Source organism: Tamandua tetradactyla, chromosome 2, assembly GCF_023851605.1.
Source record: "Tamandua tetradactyla isolate mTamTet1 chromosome 2, mTamTet1.pri, whole genome shotgun sequence".
Classification (NCBI taxonomy): Eukaryota; Metazoa; Chordata; class Mammalia; order Pilosa; family Myrmecophagidae; genus Tamandua; species Tamandua tetradactyla.
The window spans coordinates 148,876,610-148,901,174 of NC_135328.1; the positions used below are offsets into that span (position 1 = coordinate 148,876,610).

The 24,565-nt window shown below is 38.8% G+C and overlaps 1 long non-coding RNA gene across 6 annotated transcripts in view; it reads right to left on the reverse strand.

Annotated features, from left to right (window-relative positions):
• The window catches only part of LOC143662602 (uncharacterized), a 165,945-nt gene that overhangs the window by 64,237 nt on the left and 77,143 nt on the right, over positions 1-24,565 (reverse strand). For all 6 annotated transcript variants that reach the window (XR_013165463.1, XR_013165471.1, XR_013165453.1 and 3 more), the window contains one exon: positions 18,115-18,224. This is a non-coding gene — a long non-coding RNA (uncharacterized LOC143662602). The remainder of the gene's footprint in view (positions 1-18,114; positions 18,225-24,565) is intronic.

Below are 24,565 nucleotides of genomic sequence, written 5' to 3' on the forward strand. Positions count from 1 at the left end.
GAAATTGCTAAATATACTTCCCCAAGTGATAGATTCTTTCCCCTGCACTGGAAAAACTACAGAAAATGCCAAAGTAACCTATAAGTTTGATTCATTGAATGCACTGGTAAAAATTCTAGCCTTTCAAAGCAGGGAACCAGAACAGATATTTGCACATGAATGTTCATTGTGGCATTATTCGCAAATGCCAAAGATGGAAGCAACCCAAATGTCCATCAACAGATGAATGGATAAACAAGTGTAGTATACACATACAAAGGAATATTATTCATGCTACAATATGAATGAATCTTGAAAACATGTTGAGTGAAATAAGCTAGACACAAAAGGACACATATTGTATGATCTCACTTATAGGAAATAATTAAAATTTGAAAATTCATGGAATCAGAAACTAGAATACAGTTTACCAAAGACCAGGGGTGGGGGAGGAGGGCGGGAAAGTGGTGTTATTGCTTTATTGGTACAGAGTTTCTGTTTGGGGTGATGGAAAAGTTTTGGTAGTGGATGTTACAGATGGCAGCACGTGGTGAATGTAATTAACACCATTAAATTACACACATGAAAGTTGTTAAAAGGGGACATTTTAAGTTGTATATATAGTACCCGAAAAAAAAAAAGTTGAAGGAACCATAGAACTATACAACGGAGTGAACCCTAATGTAAACTTTGGACTACAGTTAACTGTATAATTACCATAATATTGTATCATCAATTATAACAAAGTCACCACACTAATGCAAAATGTTAGTAATAGGGAAAAGTGCAGGCTGAGCACTTCTGGGAACTCTGTGCTTTCTGCACCATTTTGCTGTAAACCTACAGTTTCCCTAATCAAAAAAAAAAAATCTAGCTTTCCTTTTTTCCCCCAAATGGAAGGTCCAAATAAGCACCATCCTTTTTTTTTTTCCAACTGCTTCTTCTTTGGGGCCATTAGTCTTTTGTTTGTTAGTTATAAAGTAATATGTGACTATGACAGAAAATCTAGAAAGCAAATATAAAGGGAAAAATCTTTTTTTTTCCAAAATCAAAACTTAGGAGTCAATAATCTACTGGGAAATATGTAGTGTAGTCCTCATCATAATTGATACTCTGCTTATCTGGTCTCCCCACACCCAGCTTGGGAAGACGAGGCGATCCTCTGCTGGAATGCAGGCCCTAGGAGAGCAGGGGGTTTGCTCCCGAGAGCCCTGCTCAGGGACCAGTGCCCTGCATGTGTTCAGTACCTTTGGGCTGGGTGAATAATGACACTGCTTCGTAAGATGAAGCCAATATTCTCTTTGTAAAAATAAGATAGCAAAGAAATTAGAAACAGGGAAATTGGACAAGTCAAATTAGCCCATTTGAGATTACGTTTCCTTACTCACTCCTTGAGCAAACATTTATTAATTGGGCCCAACCTTGGGCCAGGACCCAGGCCAGGTACAGGACCACACAAATGAATGACTTATTCCTGGGAGAGAAAAGCAAGAAATGAGATGGCTAAAATGCAGTGTGCAGAATGTAACTAATGTCACTGAATTTGTATGCTTGCAGGTTGTTAAAATGGGAAAGATCATGGTGTATGTGTTTCACCATGATTAAAAAAAAAAAAAGAAATGCAATAGAAAAATAAAGTATGTGATGGTCAAAATGATAGAAACCCCCTCGGGGCACTAGCCAGCTCAGAGGTAGATTCACCATTCAAATGGAAAAGGAGATCTTTCTAGAAAGGGTGAGCTCTGGACTGGCTGACATATTAACATATTAGGAGTTTCCTCTGGAAAGGAAGTTGTGTTAGTCAGGGTTCTCTAGAGAAACAGCACCAACAGGAGAGATCTGTAAATATGAGATTTATAAAGGTATTTCACACAACCATGGGAATGGAAGAGTCCAACATATGAAGGGCAGGCTGTAAAGCTGGCAGCTCAGATGAAGGGCCTGGACGAACTTCACAGGAGAGGCTCGCTGGCTGAAGAAGCAGTGAAAGAGTCTCTCTTCTTCCTTGAAAGCCTTCAACCAATTGGTTTATCTCATTGTGAGAGACACACCTTAGTTGATAGCAGCTGTAATCAGCTACTGATGCAGTCAATTGACTGATGATTTAATACACCAGCCTTTCGGTTGATCAACCAGTCAGAAAATATCCTTGCAACAACGGTCAGGTCAGTGATTGCCTGACCTAAGAACCGGTCATCATCACTTGGCCAAGTTGACACCAGAACCTGACCATCACAGAAGGTGAGAAAGGGCAATGAAAAAAGATTTCAACTTTATCTGCAATGTGTTATTTCTCTGCAAAGAAAGATAGCAAATAAGGCAAAATGTTAATAGTGGTGAATTCAGGAGAATGGGAGTATGAGTGATTGACATATTATTTTTATAGTGTTCTTAAACTTAATTTCTTGGGGCAGGAGCAAAGAAGGATACGTAGGAATTAGCCTAGCAAAGACGCGTGCTCTTGGAACAGACAAACTGAGCAAAATTATGGAAGCAAGAGGGCACAGGGATCTGCAAATGGTGAGTTCTGCCTGCCTTTACCTGCTGGCCTGGCAAGGTTGTTATAAAAGTCAAGTGAAATAAGAAATGTGAAAATACTTTTCTAAACCTACAGCTCTGTTGTGTGGGGTTTTTTTTTTTCTTCATTTTTTTGTTGTTGTTGTTGCCTTTTTTGTTGTTTGTTCTTACCCTTTAATTAATATATGCAGACCAAATCACTTTTTGCCATCAATTTTGGGGACCAAGAAGACAATTGCTATCGTTTGTCCTGACATACCAGTGCCTGGAAGGGAGAGGAACTCTCTGCCACCCAGGAGTAAACTGTGGGGACCAATAAGGCATCAGCCATTAAATTCTACATCAATGATTAACCCCTGATGAGCACATTTTTAAGTCAATTGTGTCACAAAGACCTTGCTGAATTACTACAATAGCAAAAGTCTTTCTGAATACTAGGAGTATTTCCCCATCCCTTCATCTTTACATTCACTACACTATCAACTACTAACAGAAAATTGATTTTGTTATTTCTGACACTGAGTCTATCTTATCTAAGGAAAAGCCAAAGGGAAATCCCAATGGATACCGGTGGAGACAGCAATTCTTTACACATTTTGTATACGATTTTGAAGGCCTAAGAAAATAGCAAAATCACACACACACAAAAGAAATTTGTGTCCTGCAGAGTAAAGCTCAGTACCTGGAAATTTCACTGCAGGAAGTTGAAATTGACAGATAGAAACTAGACAAGCTTCATAATATCACTTCACAAACTCAGAGTGAAAAACTGTTCTGAAAATCTAGCTTTTTTCCTCACAAGGATCATAAAATGGCAGAACTGAAAACGGCGTTAAGAGATCATCTTCTCCAGCCTTCTGCTCAAACAAAGGAATGTATTACCAGACAAGATAGGTGACCACCTCTACTAGTCTGCTTTCTTTCTTTATTTTTTTTTTTAAATATTCAGAGATATTTAAGATTCCCTTAGTTACATGATCAGTAACTTGGTCAGAGAACTCACTGGACTCATTGTAGTTTAGACTCATTTTCTTTTGTTCGATTCTCTGAAAGGATGAATTGGTCATTGTTATTGTAAGGATATCATTGATATGCTTGTAAAGAGTCGTAGCCATCTATTTCAGATAGTATGGTAACTTAGATACTCTACCCTACCCTTTTGCCCTAAGCAATCAAAAAATGCTTGATAAAATCTAAAATCTATCTTCTGAGCTGCATCAATGAACTGATAAGAAACTAAGTAATACTCAGAAGGCGAGACCCAAATGAAAGTCAGAACTTTGACTTGCAGAGCCCTAAGGCTGGCTCTCACCTGAAGTCATTTGCCAAACCAGATGAACTTGAGCTTTGGTGTTTATGGCCTCAAGAGGAACAAGTACCAGCAGACAAAGCCTAAAGTAGAAAGAAAATAGGAGATACATACGCTACCCCACATAAAGATGGAACCCAAAGGCCTGTACTCTCAATAACAGTAACCCAAAAATAAGTCCCCTATCTTCTAGGAGACTACAAGGGAAATTATGTCATGATCTTTGTTGTTGAAAGAAGAAAATCTTCCCTGATATTTTGTAGCCACAAAAAGACACTCCTCACATGATATTACACGATCTAGCATTCTGGAAAACCAAGACTCTTATTTTAAAGGAATCCTAGGTTAGCTATGCACCCCTGAGCATCTGACTAAAACAAATACAAATCCTCTCTGGAGGACACCAACTTCAAAACAGACCTGACAAAATTTCTACAAATATAAATCCAGAAAATATGGACCATGGGGAAACACCATTCAAGGAAACAAGATGTCAGGCTTGATATTGGAATTATTAGACTCAGAATATATGTTCAAAGAAGAACATATGTTTAAAAATAAAATGAAAGATTGAAATATAAGTAAAGAGCAAGTCATTATAAAAATTGTCCAACTGTTAAAATAAATTTAGATTGAAATGCTAGTGATCAATGAAAGGGAGGGGTAAGGGGTATGGCATGTATGGATATTTTTCTGTTTTCTTTTTATTTCTTTTTCTGAATAGATGCAAATGTTCCAAGAAATGACCATGATGATGAATATGCAACTATGTGATGATATTGTAAATTACTTATTACATATGTAGAATGGAATGATCAAAAGTTAAGAATGTTCGCATTTGTTTGGTGTTTTTTCGTATTTAAAAAAAAACTTTTAAATTAATTTTTAAAAAATTGGCCAACCATATTTAAAAATAAAACAAACAGAGCTTCTATAAATGAGAGCTATTAAAATTAAATACAGTACTTTAATAGCAAATTAGACACAGATGAAGAAAGAATTGTGCAATTAAAGACAAATTTGAGGAAGTTATCCAGAACGTAAAGCACAGATTTTTTTTTTTAAAGAGATGACTATTATACAAATGAATAGAAAACAATGATAAAATAAAAGTGGCCAAAGGGACAAACATTGGTTCTTTGAAAAGACTGATAAACTTAATAAACCTTTTGGAAATTTATCAAGAATAAGCCAGAGGAGGAATAAATTACAGGAATGAAAAGGGGAACATAACTGCAGATCCTGCAAAGCTCAAAAAGGTAAAAAAAAAGATACTATAGAACAAGTTAATGCCAAAAAAGTTAGAAAATCTGGTTGGAATGGACAAATTCCCAGAAAAGAAATATTTCCCACACCAACTCAAGAAGAAATGGAAAAATCTATATAACTATTAAAAAGCTGAATCAGTAATTTTGTGTCCCCAGAAACATACCCCATTCCCAGACAATCTTAGAAACAAGTTCTATCAAACATCCAAGAAAAAGATTATTCCTCTTTGTACAGGCACTTCCAAAAAAAGAGAAAAGTATGGGAAATTTCCCAGCTCAGTTTTCGATGGTGTCATAACTTTATATCAAAAACAGACAAGAAAAAGAAATCTTAGGCCAAATTCACTCACAAATGCAGTTGCAAAATCCTGAGCAAAATATTAGCATAACAATTCCATAAATTTGTGGAAAAGATAATGTTCTTAGTGTTCTTTTTTCCCTGTTGAACTTCATCCTCTATCTCTCTCTAAGTAGTTTACTTATCAGGAATTTAGGTTGAAAATAAAAGTGTCCCATCCCAAAAAACAAAAGAAGAATGGTAAAATTGTACAACAGACCAAGGCTGAGTGGCATGAGCCCAAACTGGATGAGTTTCTAGCAGACAATGAGCTTCCAATGCACAAGGTAAAAAAAGAAAGGAATATCATGCAGTGTTAAGCATTTGTTGGCTGATAAAATAGAGCATGACCATTTCCCAGGAAAAACAAGCTTCTTGATGACTAAATTATAGGAATAGTTTTACATATAGATTGATACATAAAGGGGAATGTTTGTTTATCTGTTTATGTTTTTGGTGGTGTCTCCAGCAGCTAGGAAAGTTTCAGGGTTTCCTTTCACACATGTCTATACTCCACTTCAACCCTGCCCTCCACTGCACCTGCCTCATTGTCACTAAATCAGAATTCTCTCTTATTTCATTTAACCCAGAAATGAGCCTCTTATCCTCTGCCTCTGGAGACAGTCAATTGGATGCATGGGATGCACGGGGAATGAAGACCCAACCACTCCATCCCCAGGCTTTCCCACAATCTCCCTGGTTGCAGCATGGTGTCTCACCCCGTCCTGCCTTCCACAGTAACTGGAACCTCAAGGCCTCCTGCTCTCCAAGTTTCAAGGCATGAACTGACCCACTTGGAATCATAGTTTTCTAGGTTCTGCTCATCCAGTTGCCTCTCCAGGCCTCCAGAAATACTCTCTCATTTGCTGGTGGCTCCTCTCACTTTCTGTTTGTACTGGTGGATTTATCGATTTTTATTCCTTTGCTGTGATTCTAATAGGGCCTAGGGAGGGAGAGAACATAAGAGGTGTGGACAACGGCCATGTGTAACCAGAAGGTCAAGGTGAACTTTGAATGGCTTGGGTGGTCATGTGTGCCCATCATAGACTACTTCCCAGACTCCCCCTTGGTTTTAAATTTCCTATTTAAATAGTTGGCTCCTCCCTGGGAAGGCAGAGACCATGACCTACCTTTGTTATAGTCCCAGAATCTAGAACAATAAATACCTACTGAATGAAATAAATTCACATGGTTTTAGTCTCAATCATCCACAATGAAGTCATGTCTACCATTTATTTGTTAAGTGCCTTGTATGTGCCAAGGCCTGGTCTGAGACTTTACAAAATGGTTATTTCACTTAATCCTCATGACAGTACTATGATGTGGATATTATTAGTCATGCTTACCAATCATAAAACTGTGTATCAACTTTGCTAAATGATTTGGTGGCAATCATACAACTAGCTAAAATATGATAGAGCCAGTATTCACATCTAAATTTCCCTCAAACCAAAGACCTTGCTTCTTCTATTATATCACACTGCCCACTCCGTCCCAGAGTCTACCACCCAGAGAATGGGGACAGAAGGGCTACCTACACATAAAAGTTGCATTAAAGAACTAAAATCCAGAAAACATATATCAAACAAAGATGGACTACGAAAGATTATTCAACCCAATCCCTAAATGTCATTGAGTGCTTATTTGCTTTTGGCAGTTCAGAGCTGACGAAAGGCTGCTTTTCAAATTTCATAATTAGTATGTGTTGCACATGGCAGTTCTAAAAGTGCTTTCAAACACATTATCTTGTTTAAATAGCTAAACAAAATGATCAAAAGTCAACTAGATGTGAATAAGGTGCTTTTAAGGTCCTGAATGAAGAGTTTTAAGAGACTATTTTTAATATGAAAATAAAATGTAGTTCAGAAGAATATCTGAATTCTAAATTCACAGTGAATTAAGTATCCCCAACTGTATGTATGATTCAACATCATATTCCCCAGGAAAATATTTGGACTTGGAATTTTCCTTTGAACAACATATTTTCATTCAAAAACATATTGAAATATAAGCAGCTTTCACAACGCTTGCTTTCAGAATCATAGAATTTTGGCTTTGTTGAAATTACTTCTCCCATAGCTTCCATTTCTTCTGCATACACAATTTGATAACCAAATCGTGAAATAAAAACAGAATTTTTCTCATAGCAAAGGATGCCATGCAATTAGATTCACCATATTTTGAAAACCAACTATAGACAAAGGCTGTGCTAGGCAGCTTTGCAAATCTAAAGCTGAGCAAGGCATGTTTCCAAGCGTCATGGCACCTACGTCTAAGGCAGGAAACAAATCCAGGCAGCCGAATGCAAGGCAGCCTGAGCAGCAGGATTCTGCATACAACGTGCCGGGAAAACCCAGAGGAAAGGACTGTGAATGGGACAAAAAAACCAAGCTGATGAGGGGATATATGAATCGGACTTTGAAGCATGGCGGGATGGATCTTGGCAGAGAGCATGGCATTCCAGGAGAGGGGTCAGAGAGAGCCAATTCCTGAACCAGATGACATCCTAAATTAAGGAACAGTAATGTATCAAACATAAGGGTCTGGGGGCGTGAATTCGTTTCCCAGGGCTATGGTAACAAAGCACTACAAACTTGGCAGTTTAAGAGGAGTGTATTGTCTCACAGTTCTGGAAGCCAAATTCAAAATGTGGGCAGGGTTGAGATCTTTACTCTAATTACCTATGCAAAGACTATTATTCTGAAAAAGGTCTTGCTCCAGGTTCTGGGTGAACATGTCTTTTGGGAGCCACAATTCAACCCCAGTAAGGGCATCTTCTATACACGTATAATTTAAAAAATAAATTTTCCTTGCACTTATACTTGGCCATCAGTCGAATCAAGAAAATATCAAGGTAAAAATTTCTTAAAGGCAGTCTGATTGCTTTTTTCTTTTTTTTTTTTTTTTTTATACCCTGAGTTTATTTTTGAACTAGTCAGCAGGTTTCTGAGATCTTGGTTCAGGCCCTGGTCCAGGTGTCTGATTTTTTCCCAAGCCCTCCTCCCACTTACATGTGGAGAAGCACCAGCCTCTCAATTTCACTAAACCTGCAGCTGCCCCTAGCAATTGGCTGTGAGTAATTCGGTCCCTACAACCTTCCACCTTCCACACGAAGAGGAGAACTGATCTCCATATTTGAAAAATGGCCCTGCAAAATTCTAAGCAAGAGACATGAATCAAAAGCATCGTAAAAATTAAGGGAAAATAGGATGTCTAAACTAATTCAAAATTTATTTTATGCACACGAAGGAATTCGAAGCTGAACCTTAGGAATGGATTTTGTAATGCGTTTCATAATTGCCTTAATTATGGAAAGCACGTTCTCTCTCTCTCTCTCTCTCTCTCTCTCTCTCTCTCTCTCTCTCTCTCTCTCTCTTTTTATTTTGTATGGGCAGGCACCGGGAATCGAATCCAGGTCTCTGGCATGGCAGGCGAGAATTCCGCCACTGAGCCACTGTTGCACTGCCCGCACTTTTTATTTTATTAAAAGTGCAACTGATACTCTTTGTATACTGGATTGGGAACTCGGTAATTGTATAAAATGATGTACAGGCTTTCAGGCTCCTGCACATGTTTTTGATGCTGTGACTTAAGTGTGAAATTGATCTGAAGTCTGTATAGGTCTATCAACGATGCTCAAATGGAAGTAATATGGTTTCATTTGCTCTAACTCAGTACAAAATAATCTTTTGGTGGGCAAAACTCAACCACATCTCTTAGAATAGAGAGTGCAAATTATGTCATGCTATAATCATAGCAGTTCTAAACTAATTTAACACCCTGAAGAAGTTAATTAACATCATTAAAAAGTGCATCCAGTCAAGTATAACATGTGACCCAAATAAATAATTAAATGAACTTTCCTCTTCCAGGGGTGACAATTTCCAGGGCTGTCCTCCTTCATCAGACCTGGTCAACAATTGTTTGAAACATCTGACACCAACCACATTAGATGATTTTCATGAAGGTGTAAACTTACATGGCAGCCTAATAAACAACTTAAGTTTCATGGCTGACATTGATTTATACATCTTCTAAAGAGATGGTGCATGAAACGATCAGAACAGTCAATAATGCAAGCAAAATGTATGGGCTTGAGATAAGAGAGCAGAAAACAAAATCAATGCCTTCCAGCTATTAACAGCATGCAGCAGAGTTCATAATAGATAGCACTAAACTTGAACAAGTTGCATCATTCAAATACCTCAGAGAAACTGTCACTCCAACAGTAATTGCATGAACAGCGTTTGCATAAATGAGTATATATGATTTTGTTGGTCACTGAAGGCATTTCACCAACTAAAAGCTACTTAGATGAGCTGTTTGGGGTACACTGTTATTGCAAACATTTCAAAGAAGGTCACTAAGCCTACTAATAAGTATCATTAGGTGCATAAAATTCAGATAATGAAGAAAGTCGATACGTTGCTATAAACCTTCACACGTGAAACAGATGCACGAAGGGCAAAGCAATCAGCTGCAAATGGATGATTATTTTTCCTTTAAAAGAATGAAATTGAATGGAATTAAATATTGCTAGCTTGTAATCAACACAGTCATTTTTTAAACCCTACTGGTCAGATAACTTTCTGTCACAGAAACATGAAAAGCGGACTAGTAAAGCATTCGGTATAGCATGTTGGCTTGGGGATTGGATCCTACCTTTGTTTGATTCGCATCTTTGCCTCTTATTCCCTTCATTATTTAACCTTCCTGAGCCTCTGCTTATTCGTCTGTAAAATGAGATTAATTATAACTACCTTGCAGTGTTGTAATAATACATGAGGGATGCCTGTAGCCCCTGAATAAAACTGTGTGTATGAGTTTATTTGCCCTTACACCAAGTTTCTTCAGAACTAGTAAATTAATATAAGGCATTTCAAAATGAAGGTCAATCCCTAATAACCTCTATTGGTTATGAAAGTTACAATGTTCAAAATCCAGAGCACGTAGCTCTGGTCAAACTTCTCTCTAGCAAATTAAATACATTTTGGAGAATGAGGCCCTAAATGTGGCATTCACATGCATGTGTTTATCTCTCCACTTCCTCTTTCTTTATATATCAGCCAGGTAAAGAGAATTCAGAAAATCCTAGCTCAGAGGATCCTTTCAAATTCCACATCAGCCACACACTGCCTTGCATCTTAGTAGCGCTTTCCATTATCTGCAGGTCCTACTGAAACCTCAAACACAACTCCACCATTTTGCATTTCTACCACATTTTTTTTTGAGAGACGACATACATTATCAGAGGGTCACATGGCTCATCTCTAAGGGTGATTGGTAACTTTTTTCACACAACCATCACAATTGTCATCTTTGTTTCTTCATCTGTAAATGTCTTGAACAATAGTTTAGCTAAGTAAACTCTTGGTTGAAATACGATACACAAAAAATTGTCATGATGTTAGGAATCACATGTCTGAGCGTTGTCACGTTATGGGCTGAAATATCAACTTGGAGAGGAGAGCACTCACAGCCCTTATGGTGGGCCGTCATTCAGTTATGGAAATGCAAACTCAGTCTCTCCATTAGCTGTAAAGGTGATCGTGAAGCAACCAAAAACTGAAAACCATAGATTCTCCAACATACGAACACTCAGTGGAATCAAACATCTTTCCATGGAGCACCACAAAGAAATGTCACTGGCATTTTCCCCGGACTTCATGCTGCATTTGGGGCAGCCCAGTCCAAGAGACCATGGGAAGACCAACCAATGGGAGTAAATTATTGTCTTCCATCCCACTGGAATAAAAGACTGCGTGGAGATGCCAATTTCCCATTCCTATGTACTGAGCACCCACAGGTTGCAACTAAAAACATGCTGCAGAACACTTCATAAGTGGGTATTCAATCACCAGTTGGGAAATTCATGGCCATTGTAATACCCCCCCCCCAAAAAAATCATTAAAAATAGAAAACTGGGTCACTGATGTGGCCCTTTGGGTGGAATCTTTAAATCGGTGGTTATAAAGAAGGGGTGGGGGTGGTAGTGAAGAGATGCTTAATAATACTGCTCTCTTCTAAAATCATATACAAAATTAAAAAAATAAAAGCCCTACAAGCGGAACTATTGATATTAAAGGAGGCAGGGATAGGCAGCCAGCCCATGGAACAGATTTTCAAACCTCTGCTAATTATCCCCTCTGTGTCCTGATCACGTCGGGTCCTCAGAGGCACCAGGGTTATTCCTTGCCCCCAAAGAAGTTACAATCCATTGGGAAAGCCACAATAACGAGTATGAAATGACAGAAAAACAGGAGAGAATTTATCGTTTCACCTTGTTTATGTGTGTGATATGAATTTAAAATGCTGTATGAATTTAGGGGAAAGAGAGAGTTGACGCTGGAAGACACAGGGTCTCCATGGACCGGCCCCACCCCAGGCACAGACCCACACCCCCACCCCCGACCCCACGCTTGTGCCTTTGGTTGCCATGTTTCCCCAACCACAGGCATTTCCCCATGCCTACCCAGACTGCCCGGGCACAGCAGCGCCCACCAGTGCTCCAGAATGCCAACAGCTGCCCCCATCTCCTGTAGATCACCTCTCCATTGTGGTAAATGTCTAAAACACATTGGCAGGTAGTTGATACAGAGAAAAGAAAGTCCTTCAGGATCTTTCATATACTGCTTCTGATAGTGGAAATTGGTTCGCCCTCTTTTGTACAAACCCTTTGAACCATTAATTACGCTTCGAATAATTTCTTTTAACGACAATTATCAGAGATGTTAGTGATGTCTTAGCCACCAGGATATGGTTTGCAGCATTGTTTATAATAATGACATTTTGAAAATATTCTAAATATCCAGTAGTAAGGAAAGCAGCCATTAAATGATGTAATAAATGAATATTTATGAACACAAAAATATGTTTCCAACACATTAAATGAATGAATAAACAGGATACTTCCGTGGATACAACACAATCCTAAAAATACATAAATACCTATATATATGTTTATATGCAAAAAAACTACTTATCACTGAGTGAGGTCCATTCGTGCTTTTGCTTTATTGCTTTTGGTATTTTTCTGATTTTTCTTTGACAGAGAAAGCAATCCAAAGATGTTTATAATGCCTGTTAGAGCAAATTAATGCTTTCTTTTTTTTATTACGTGATATGTTATGCCTACAAATGAGTTTATAGACTGATGTAGCAAATCCCTGAATACCTACCACCAAGTTTACATAACCCCTTTTTTGGGCAACTTTGATTTCAACACAGGAGTATGGGAGAGGAACAAAAGTGGGTGGGAATGCTGAAACACTCTATATTGACCCTCTGGTAATGAGAGGTTTATTTCTGACCTGCTTAAACTTAGTTTTTAACTGCTAGACTACCTCTAAAAAGCACCCTTTCTCCTAGCTTCTGCACCAGTAATAGTAACATATCTAATGCAGTACAAAGAGGCATGATTTTTCCCCATCCAGGGAGCTGTTATCATCTGCTGGGGTCTGCTGGCCGCAGAGCCCACGTCCTAGCCCGCACACTGCTCACCTCCTGATTTACTTAAATCTCTCTGCTTCTATCAACCACAGGGAATGCGGACACTTACGGGTAACAGCTGACAATTTGAACAGAAAATACAGAGAAAAGCTGTGTAAAGCAAGTGGTTCAGATTATAGCTGTTGACTTCTAATATTATTTGATAGATGAGGCCGCTGCAATTATCTTCTGCTCATGGGTTCCATTACTGGAACAAGAAGCACACAAAATAAGGGCAATTTCCCAAACAATATATAAGACCACTTAACTTTGTCAAGAGCCAATTCTGCAAGAGCAGTCCTCCTCAGTTAAAGATACAAAGATAACGCGCTGGCAGCTTGACATAAGCATGTAGTTCATACCACATTAACTGCCTTTTGTTATTTCAGCCATGCTCTAGTTAAGGCCAAATGGGGTATTATTTTTAACTAAATGTTTGTTTAAAAACGCAACCATGGGATCTACCCTTTTCCCCTAAAATGAAGGAAAAGGGGAGAAAAAAAGTCGTAAGAAAAATTTGAAAATCTTTAAACAAGTAAGAGTGAACAAAGTTTCCTTCTTCATTTTCATGAATCTTCCTTGCATCCAGCTATCCTTAAGTTAGTAGAAAAGATTTCATTCTTAAAAAAAAAAAGTGTAGTTTAACTTTATGTTACTATTTAATAGGGAGCTCTGTCTCTAGAGGAAGAAGAAAGCAATATATATATATATATTTTTTATTAGAGAATTTGTGGGTTTATAGAAAAACCATGCATAAAATACAGGGTTCCCCTATACCATCCTATTATTAACACCCTGCCTTGGTGTGGAACATTTCTTGCAAGTGATGAAAGCACATTTTTATATTGTACTATTAATTATTTTATAACTGTATTATTAACATGATTTAACTTCAGGTTCACTGTATTGTGCAGTTTTATGGATTTTTTTTTTATTCTCTTACCATATACACAATCTAACATTTCCCCTTTTACTCACATTCAAAGATATAATTCAGTGCTATTAATTAAACTCACAATGATGTGCTACTATCACCACCCTCAAAAGCAATATATATATTGGGGGGGGTACATGGTCCAGAAATCAAATGTGGGTCTCCCACATGGAAAGCGAGCATTCTACCACTGAACCACCCATGCACCCCAAAAGCAATACATTTTTGAAAGACAAAAAAAAAGTGTCTGAGCAGTGAAATGAGTTGTTGCATCCATGTCAGCTATTAATTGGCTTCACAACTTGGATTTGGGTTGAGCCATTGGGTGGCATGAATGTTGGAAAAGTTAGAAATGAATAGGGAATACTTATCCCATAGACCCACACCCTTACCACCTAGGAAAGGGGAAAGAGAATGGAGGAATCTGAGGGAGATACGAAAATACTTAAACCAGAAAAGCAAAGGATGGCTACTATAAGCATGGTGGCTGATAGTTTCATGATGAATAGATCCCTAGCAATGGAATTTTAGAATGGAGGAGGGAGTGGCCCCCAGCGAGCTGGCCCAAAGGAACTTGCTTTTATCTCCTAGATAGAGACCACAAGAGTAAACTGAAATATTGCCTTATTTTTTAACTTAAAATTCCCCTGATTTTTTTCCCTCTTTTTATTCACACTTCTTTGATACAAACCAAAATACAAGGAAGTCTAAAGTCATACAAGATATTGGACTCCTTTCCTTCCCTTCCCTTTTCTTTTTTGCTCCTACTTTTCAAGAATAAGCAATTGGCCAATCCTGACAAGGGTCAGGGCTGTGTGTCTCCCTTGACCAGATGCTCTAAATTCTCAGGGGTAGTCATGTGAGAAATGCCCAAGTCCTCTAAAATTCTGGGTCACTGTGTGCATAAGAGAGTGTCCCTGGTCAAAAAGTACATGCCTCTTCAATAATACTCAAGAGAGATGGTTAAGTCTGTATACTTTAATTATAACATTCAGGACTTTTTTTTTTTTTTTAATTCTTTCTCTGCTCCCTAAGTCTTTTAAGTCTCTTTTGAAAGGGCCTCTATATAAAAGGTAACTTCATCCTGGAGAGAAAGAGACTCAGACTTGGCCACACCACTTCCACTTGGGCATTGATTCGATGTCTTTTTTTTTTTTTTTCAGCAAATTCAAAAAGAAAGGGGACATGATTTAAAACTAAAATAGAACCAGGCACATTGTACAAAGGATTATTTCAAGTAATTCTCCTTGAAACTATAACAAAGGAATGTTTCCTGGGGATTAAATGGACTGTCAGGTAATCAGAAAAGTTCTTTTAGGTTTTTCCTCAGGAAGAAAAAGAGCACTTTGGATGGATTTTGTTCCTGGCATTTTGTGACACTTTACAGCTTATTCCCTGGCGTCACACCGATTTATTTTATTATTCATGAGCTCTGTGAAGGAAGAAATGATCTTAGAGGTCCCCAGCTGGACCACACTAATAGATCCTTTTCCTACCCTCCATCTACTGTTACTTTAATATGGATAAGATTGTTTTATTAATGAGAGCAAATGGGTTTCCTGAATATCATCCTCTTCTTTGGTCACTCTGGAACCTGATATACGTGATTAATTGATTCTCAACTTTTTGAGCACCCACACTATTTTTGACACTGTACTTAAAAAAAAAAATAAAATAGGGCATAAATGAACAAAAGCTGCACCTCCAAGAAGTTACATTCTAATGAAATAAGACTGACCTCCATTACTAATTGATGATACTACAGTCAACTATCAATTATTCATTTAAGATTATCCAAGACACACTTTGGAGAGCATCCATTGTGAATTTCTAAATCCCAGGCTTTCCTACTTCTCAACTCTAGAGGCTTAGGGGATACAATGTGAAGCACTTTCCCACACTATAGATTTATGTACAGAGCAAAGCAAACCAACTTCACCCAACCTCCCATAGAGTTCAATCTCCAGTTGCTAAGAAGACATGAAATATTTTGAATGAGGTACTCTACTAAGCACTACAGAAACAGACAAGAATTGAGTGGGTATAAAGTATGGTAGATGCCACAGATTGGAATGGGTAATTCTGTGGGTGGAAAGGAATAGGAAAGGAAAGATGACACTTGAATTAAGGATTGAAAATTGAGTAGGTGTTGAGAGGTGAGGCTCAATGAGAAGACACTGAAAGCAGATACATAGAAGTGTGAGATGTGAAATGATGCAGTGTACAATGGGGTTTGCATGTCCCATAGTGAGGCCATAGGGCTAGCAGGTGAGGGGGGGGGTGATGTAGTTACTAACAAGAGATGGAGCTGAAAAAATAAGCAGGAAAGTTTCCTCAACAAGACTATGCTACTTCAGGGTTTGAAGGGAAGTGGGTGTCTAGCATGACCCCCCAGGATACAAGGGTGTCATGCTAGACATGTAACGAATCAGTTGGATGTCATCACTAAGATTGGGAATACCAGAGAAATATCCAGTTTTGGACATTTATCTCACTGTAGCTCTGATAACCAAGAAGAAGTTATGGCCCTATATCAACATTTGCTGCTGAGCTAATGGTCAACTGAAACTAACAATTTCTTCTCTCACACACCTCAGCTATTTAAGCTAGGTCTCCCATAATTTCTATGTATATAGTTACATTTTCTTAGAGTTGGTGTTTTGATGCTTCTACATGTACTAACCCAGACTGAAAAAAAATTCAATCAAAGGTTGGCTATTTATATTGCTTAATCTCTTCTTTTTTTCCCTAATTTAGAATAGATACTTTATTCTGGAGATCTACACAATACACAGGCTACACTGCGAAATAATTTCTCAGGTCAAAATGAAACAGAGTCATAATTAGTCCTAATATCAGCCCACATTTCACTCTGACTGCAGAATGAAATGATGCCAAAATGTCTAACGAATGTCACTGGAAGATAGTATATTCATTCATTCATTCATTCATTCATTCAGCAAGTCTCCATTGGGGACTTACTAAATGCCAGCCCAGGAAACCCCATAGTGTACAAAGAGCCCGGTGGGATCCTGCCCTCAGGGAGCTTACACTCTAGTTAGGTGGACACACACCAGACAGCAGTGTTGGGTGTCATGAAGAAAATAAAACTGGGGAGAACCAATGAGTGGTGGACAGCAGCCTGAGAGAGGAAGGTAGGGGGAAGACTCGCTGAGGAAATACCATGGAAACTGAGAGCTGAAAAGCCAGAAGAAACAAACCAGGCAAAAAAACTGGAGGGAAAGAAAACAAAACAAAACTCCAACAGAAAAACCACAGAGGGCCTAAGACTGGAATCGGCCAGCTGTGTTCAAAAAAAGACTAGTATGGCGGAAGCAGAGTCAGTGAGCGGAAGAGTGTAATGAGCCACAGGGGGGAAACCAGCCAAGCAGATTATGGTGAGCATGAGTGGAAGAAAGAGCAAGAGCTTCAGATACATGGGACCCAAAGCCTGGCCCTTTTTGGCGACCTGAGGCATGTAACCTAACCTTTCACAAACTTTCTTTCATTGCTCATAAAAATAGTACTAATCACTTTTATCACTTTAGGAGGTCAATACATGAGGCAAACTCCACAAAGTTTCTGGTACATAGAAATTCTCTAATAAATAATCCTTCCTGTCCCTCATTCCTTTCTTCTTTTCATAATGATCAGGGAAGCCAGTGTAGATTGTTCAGGTAAAGAAATGAGCCTTTTCTGGTCCCAATGCGTGAGGTCTTCTCTCATGCAGCTCCTGATTTCTGGAGCTGACCTTAAGACACCCTACTTTCAGGAATGCCCAGGGGTCAGGGGTCAGCATTGCCAAGATAAATCAAGTCGTGGGATGGTGGAAAACGTTCCCCTGTGAGTAGGAGACCTTCAAACTAATTCCCTATGTAACCCTAATATTTGTGAACTAAGGCCTCTCAAGTTAAAAATAAAACAGTAGATAACACTGCAAGATAAATGTTTTTTAAAATCAACAATTACTCTGAAGTCCTTGGAGCTACTTTTAAAGCGCAAGTTATTCTGCTTGATCATTTTCTATTCCTCACCTCCTGGGGTTTGGGAGGGGAGCAGGGACTAGGAAATGCTCCTGCTTTGCCGACTTTCATCACAGAGCTAGCCTTGTGGACACACCATCGTTTCTGAGACCTTCTGCAAGAACAGCCTACCTCCTTGGCTGCCTACCAAACATCCCTCCATCTCTTCTGCATCCCAGAGAAGCCCCAGAGAAGTCTGATCCTGCCCCATGGCACCCACCCTTTTCAGTTTTAGCTTTTCCTCTTAAAGACAGAGTCACCTTCTTTTCTCTGCAGTTCCATTTCTTCTGGGCACACACAACAGACTCTCACTCAAGGGCCGGTCACTGGAGTTGTGTGTCCCTAGGCTCTCTTGTTGCCAGCATTTTGGCTGTAAGAGGAGGACAGAGAAAATAATTACAACTAACTCACTCATTGTCCCGATTAGGGGACCTAGTGAAATGTTTGTTGGCTCTCTTTAAACATTGGCTTAATAAAAGGGGGGGGGTCAACCTATGGACAAGCTTTGTCTTTATTCTCTTTGTCTTCTTATAATATGTGCCTGATAAACAAGACAATTGTGGGATTTCAATATACAAGGTAAATAATTCTTCATAAAATTCAAAACCTTTGGATAGTGGGTTGAGGAGTGCCTTCCCCCCAAAATTACATCTACGTCCTAATCTGCGAATATGACCTTATTTGGGGAAAAAAGGCGTGTCATTGCAAGTGTAATTAAGGACCTTGAGATGAGAAGTTCATCCTGGATCATCTAGGTAGACCCTAAATCCAATAAGATGTCCTCAAAAGAGAGAGGCAGAGGGAGATTTCACACAGACAAAAGAGAAACAATACGGCTATAAAGGCAGAGATTGGAATGATGCAGCCACAAGCCCACAAATGCCGGCAGCCACCCAAAGCTGCAAGATGCAAAGAACTGATTCTCACTGCCCTGGAGCCTCTGGAAGAAGTATGGCCCTGCTGACACTTGATTTCAAGCCACCCAAACTGATTTCCGATTTCTGGCCTCCAGAACTGTGAGAAAATAAATTTCTGTTGCCTTAAGCTACCCCATGTATTCGTTACTGCAGCCCCAGAAAACTAATATATTATGCTTAGAGGATGTATCCAAGATATCATCATTTCATATGGGCACATCTCAACTTAGTCCTCAAAATCACAGACTCTAATATCAAAACACCACTGTCCATTTTCTGTCAGAGGGCAGTGGTGCAGTAAACCTAAAGAAGAGCTCATCATTCTATGCACTTGTTTTAAATATCAGTTACTAGAAGAGTGGGGAGTCAGTCATTAAGAGCTTATGTCGTTAGATGGTAAAGGATTTTATTTTAACGTTTTTCAAAGAGATCTTTCTCAAATGAGCCTTAAAGCTTCCTGCCGGTTGGAGATTACAAGAAATAGAAGTAAACTTTTCTTAATGAGAGAAGAAAAATTGAATCAATTTAGAATAAATATCAACTGCTGTGATATGCTACGGATGTGGCTACATGGGTACAAATTTTTACGTGGTAAATGGCTCCATGCCCCTCTCTCATCATCGCACTGCCCGGGTTTCCACACTGTATTAATTGACACTGATACCTTCGAGAGCTATGGAACCACAGCCCCTCTCCCTACCACTCTCTCCTCCTTCATTCTTTCTAGTCCCATTATTGGAATTTCAAGAAGACCACTAAATAAGAAGGGAGTAGACAATGCATTGTGACAGGTGAAGTCCTGACACTAAAATACTGCCGGCAAGGACAGTTACAAGAAGAGTCTCGGTAATGTATGGTAGGAATTACCATTCTTTCGTTTACTAGAATGTTTTGGTATACTTAAGAACAGGAATAAAGTGGAGGAAAAGAATCCCTCTCAGTAGAGCAGAGCCTGCCATTCACTAAACATTAGACCCAGAGATACCCAGTCATCTCCCTTTAGCTGTGGTACTGGAAAGAGGATACAGTGTCACACATGAAAACAAAGAGCAGACAAAGGACCATCCAGATCCCCATTTGTGGACCTCCATAAGCCTGGCTTTGTTTGAAGATGAGTAAAGAGGGAAAAACATTGACGTGCAGAGCAAAGGAGAAGAACCCACAATCCAGACACTCAACAGCAGAGTCATATTTGGAAAACGATCCTGAAAACCTTTAGAAAATTCTTTTTTGCACTCGAGTGCTAAAAAAAACAAAAAGGTTTCAATGAACAGGAATACCAGTAAGTGGAATCTTAGCACTTGCACTTAGAAAGCAATAATTAATAAATGGAACAAATGATAATAGAGGTTAGGAGGAGAAAAGTGTACTTTACACCTCCTTCTAAAAGGGAAGAGAGAAGCAAAAGAGGACGTTTCAGCTTTGACTATGACACTTGGAGAAACAGGTCAGATGATATTTGAAAAACTTAAAAGAAAACAGCAAACAGTAGTAGAATTAGATACAGAATAATTGGGGAAGGACCTAGTTAGACTGTAAAGTCAAGGAAAGGCGTTGGAGAAAGTCACCTCTCCTCAGAGCCCTGGAATACCAGCAGGTGTTATCCAGGTGCAGAGTGAGGGGCAGAGCCCTAGAGAAGAGAGGAGAGGACCCTTCACATGTCCCATGAAGGCTGTGCACTCAGTGCAGTGGGGGAAGAAGGTCGAGATGTGGAGTCCAGGCAGTCACGAGGGATGACCCAAGAGGAGGGGAAAGACAGGACAGGCAGGGTCAAGTAGGGTCTGGTGGCATTTATCCTCAGTGCTACCACCAGTCCCTGCGGAGGTCTCAACAAGGGAGGGGCTTGGCCTGCTTTCCATTGGAAGATCATTTCTGGTTGCATAGCAGAATCAGGGGCAGTGGTGAGCGGGAATGGATGTGGAGTCAGCCAAAAGGTCTCTGAGACAGAACAGGAAGAGACGGAGGTGATGGAGAGAGGGGGGCTGGGATGGCGGCAGTGATGATGCATGAAGCGAGCAGACGTCATTCGTGTTGGAGGAAGAAGCAACAAGGCTTGGAGACATGGGGATCTGAGAGGGGAAAGAGTTCAGGCTGACTGCCGAACTTATCTCCTGGGTGGTGGCATCGCTGGGCCTGCACACAAAGGAAAAGCAGCAGGTCCAGAGATAAAACTGTCTTCCTTTCCCTTTTCTACATCTTGCATATACTATCATATAAAACATGTAAATAAGGTAAAACAGTATTTCATGTAAAAATATTTAGAATGAAACCAACTTAAAATATTTGTTGACAAAAGTATAGGTAGAGAAAGAAAATGCAGGAAGGAAAGGGGTATCATATTATCATATTGAGGACATTCCCTTCTATTCCTAGTTTGGTTTTTTTGTTGCTTTTTGTTGTTGCTGTTGTTTTTGGTGTTTCTATCAGAAAAGGGGGCTGGATTTTGTCAAATGTCTTTTCTGAGTCAATTGAGATGATCATGTGTATTCCTGAGGTTAATCCCACTTAGTCATGGTGTAAGAAATCCTTGATTGTGCTCTTAGATTTGGTTTGCTAGTATTTTGTTGAGGATATTTGTATCTATATTCATAAAGGATATTGGTCTGTACTTTTCTTTCCTTGTGATTTATTTATCTGGCTTTGGTATTAGGGAGATACTGGCCTCATAGAATGAGTTAGGAAGTGTCTCTCTCCAGGGAAGAACAATCTGTGCAGGATTCGTGTTAATTCTTCCTGGAGTGTTTGGTAAAATTCACCAGGACAGCCACTGTTCTAGTGTGCTAGCTGCTGGAACGCAACACACCAGAGATGGATTGGCTTTTAATAAAAGGAGATTCATTTTGTTAGTTCTTCAGAGGAAAGGCAGCTAACTTTCCACTGAGGTTCTTTCTTATGTGGGGAAGCACACGATGATCTCTGCTGGCCTTCTCTCCAGACCTCTGGGTTCCAAGAACTTTCCCCGGGGTGATTTCTTTCTGCACCTCCAAAGGCCTGGGTTGAGCTGTGAGTGCTGAGATGAGGTATGCTGAGCTGCTTGGGCTGTGCTACGTTGAGCTCTCTCATTTAAGCACCAGCCAATTAAATCAAACATCATTCATTGCAGCAGGCACACCTCCTAGCTGACTGCAGATGTAATCAGCAACAGATGAGGTTCATGTACCATTGGCTCATGTCCACAGTAACAGAACTAGGCGCCTTCACCTGGCCAAATTGACAACTGATTCTGGTCTTTTCTTTGTTGGGGAGAGGGGTTAAATACTGATCCAATCTCTTTACTTTTTGTTCTGCTGAGATTTTCTATTTCTTCTTGAGTCAGTTTATGTAATTTGTGTGATTCTAGGAATTTGTCCATTCCTTACAGGTTATCTAATATGTTTGGGTGAAATTGTTCATAGTATTTTCTTATAGTCCTTTTAATTTTTGCAAGATCAGTAGTAATATACATACTTTCATTTCTGACGTTAATAATTTGCATCTTCTTTCTTTTGCTCTCTGTCTGTCTAGCTAATGTTTGTCTTCTTGATAAATTGAACCTATTATCAATATACAGTGTCCTTCTTTGTCCCTGGTAACAGTTTTTTACTTAAAGTCTATTTTGTCTGATCTCAGAATAGCCACCAGCTCTCTTTTGGTTACTAATTCTATGGAATACTTTTTTCTATCCTTTCACTTTCAACCTATTTCTGTCTTTAAAGAGGGTCTCTTGTAAAGAACATACAACTGAGTATCCTTTTATAACCATTCTGCAATTATCTGTCTTTGACTGGAGAGTTTAATCAATTTACATTTAAAGTAACTACTAACAATGCAAGACTCACTTCTGCCATTTTGTTATTTGGTGTTTTTAAGTTTTACACCTTTTTTGTCTCTCATTTTTTTCCATTTTACCCAGTTTTATATTTAGCTGATCTTTTGAATTCTACTATTTTTAGTTAATACTATATAATGAGTATCAGGATTTTAATATTGGCAAATTATTCCATTGAACAAATGTATTTATTTACCCATTCCCTTATTATCAAGTATTTAGGTTTTTTGTAATTTATTGCTTCTTTAAATGCTTCTATCATGAATATCCTTGAACATAAACATTGTGTGATCCCTTATGATAAATTCAATGATGTAGTTCAGAAGATATGAATTGTAAGGATTTTGAGGTATATTGACAAACTTCCTTCCCAGAAGAATATGATAGGGCCCAATTTCCCCATAATCATGCAAACACACACACACAAAAAAATGCTGCACAGCTATGCTGCATATTCATCTAAATCAATACGTGGGAGCATGAGTCTTCTCTAAAAATGTTTGTAGGTGGATGGAGTTTTATAACATATTTAGGTTGTCTCCAAAATTATGTTCTTGCTTTGGGTAACATTAAAAATTAATTTGTATTCCTTGATTAAGTGGTAGAAGGAGATCACAATGTAGCAGCTTACATACATATTAAAGAACTGACTCTCAAACAAACCAACAAAAAAAAAAGAACTCACTCTACCCTAGTGTTTGGATAGCACTTAGGCTATTAATAATAATACCTGCCACCTTTGGGAGATTACTAATTTGGATTTAAACTAAAATTTGTTTAAAATTATAATTCAAAATTGGATCTCTTATTTTTCCTTTTCCCATGTAAAAACACAAAGCAAAATATACATTTACTTTTAACGCCTGCTTCTAGTTAAATACTATTTCCAAAATTAAGAAATATAAAAAAAGAATTCTCCGAATAGAGCTGCAAACAGAGAAACAAGCTCTGTATGTAGGCTAGACCACAACAATAGCATTAACTGGAATGTGTGATTAGACTACATTAAGAGGGCCTGTTTTCTTGTTTTTCTCTTCTATTTTTATGTTTCTGTAAACTCATAAGGAATATTCCTTGATTACAGTTTAAAAACTGCACCTTTTTATTGCATTGCTTTCCCAGTGGACTGCAGTGAAATCTTGGCGCAGATGTGACACATAGCTTATCTCCGTATTGGTTTAGAGTAAATTTTAATACAGACATCTAAATCCAATATATTCCATGGTAAAGGATAGTAAGGTAAATAGAACCTTTTGATGAGGATACTTCAGTTAAGATGGTGTGGCCCATTTCAGCCAAGATGGGTCTTAATGCTATTAGTGGAGTCCTCGCCAAACAGAAAAATTCAGATAGACAGAGAAAAAGCCACAGAAGAAGCAGCCGAAAGCTGAAACAATGGAGTCCAGAAGAGAAGGGGGGGGATTTCTTCGGGAAGAAATCATCGTAGAATCTACTCTAATATCCTAATCCAATACAGAGATAAGTTATCTGTCCTGTCAGCTCCAAGGCACCAAACTAAGAACCAAGGTTCACTGGCAGTCAGCCCCAGGACACCTGTCTCTGGGAAGAAATTACCCCCTTGATGACGCCTTGATTTGGAATTTCCCTTAGTTGCAAGACTGTAAGCTAATAAATTTCCATTATTTAAGCTAACCCATTTCATGGTATTTGCTTGAGCAGCCTAGGAAACTAAAACACAAGGCATATAGGGCTTTTGATCAACAAAATCATGGTATTGAGGCAGTTTCTGGATTTCTACAGGTAGTGGAATATATTATTTTAAATATGCACATGGAATATAAATGGAAGCTCTGTAGTTCTCCTCGAATTGCACTATGACCTCCCATTCAACTGCTCTCTCCAAATGGCGGCAACCTACGGGTGGATTCTACAAATAGAAGGTGCTGGGGGAACATAAGTTACTCATATCAGTCCAGGTACCCTCAGACTAGGAGAACTTCTTCCTTGGTATAAAAAATATATATA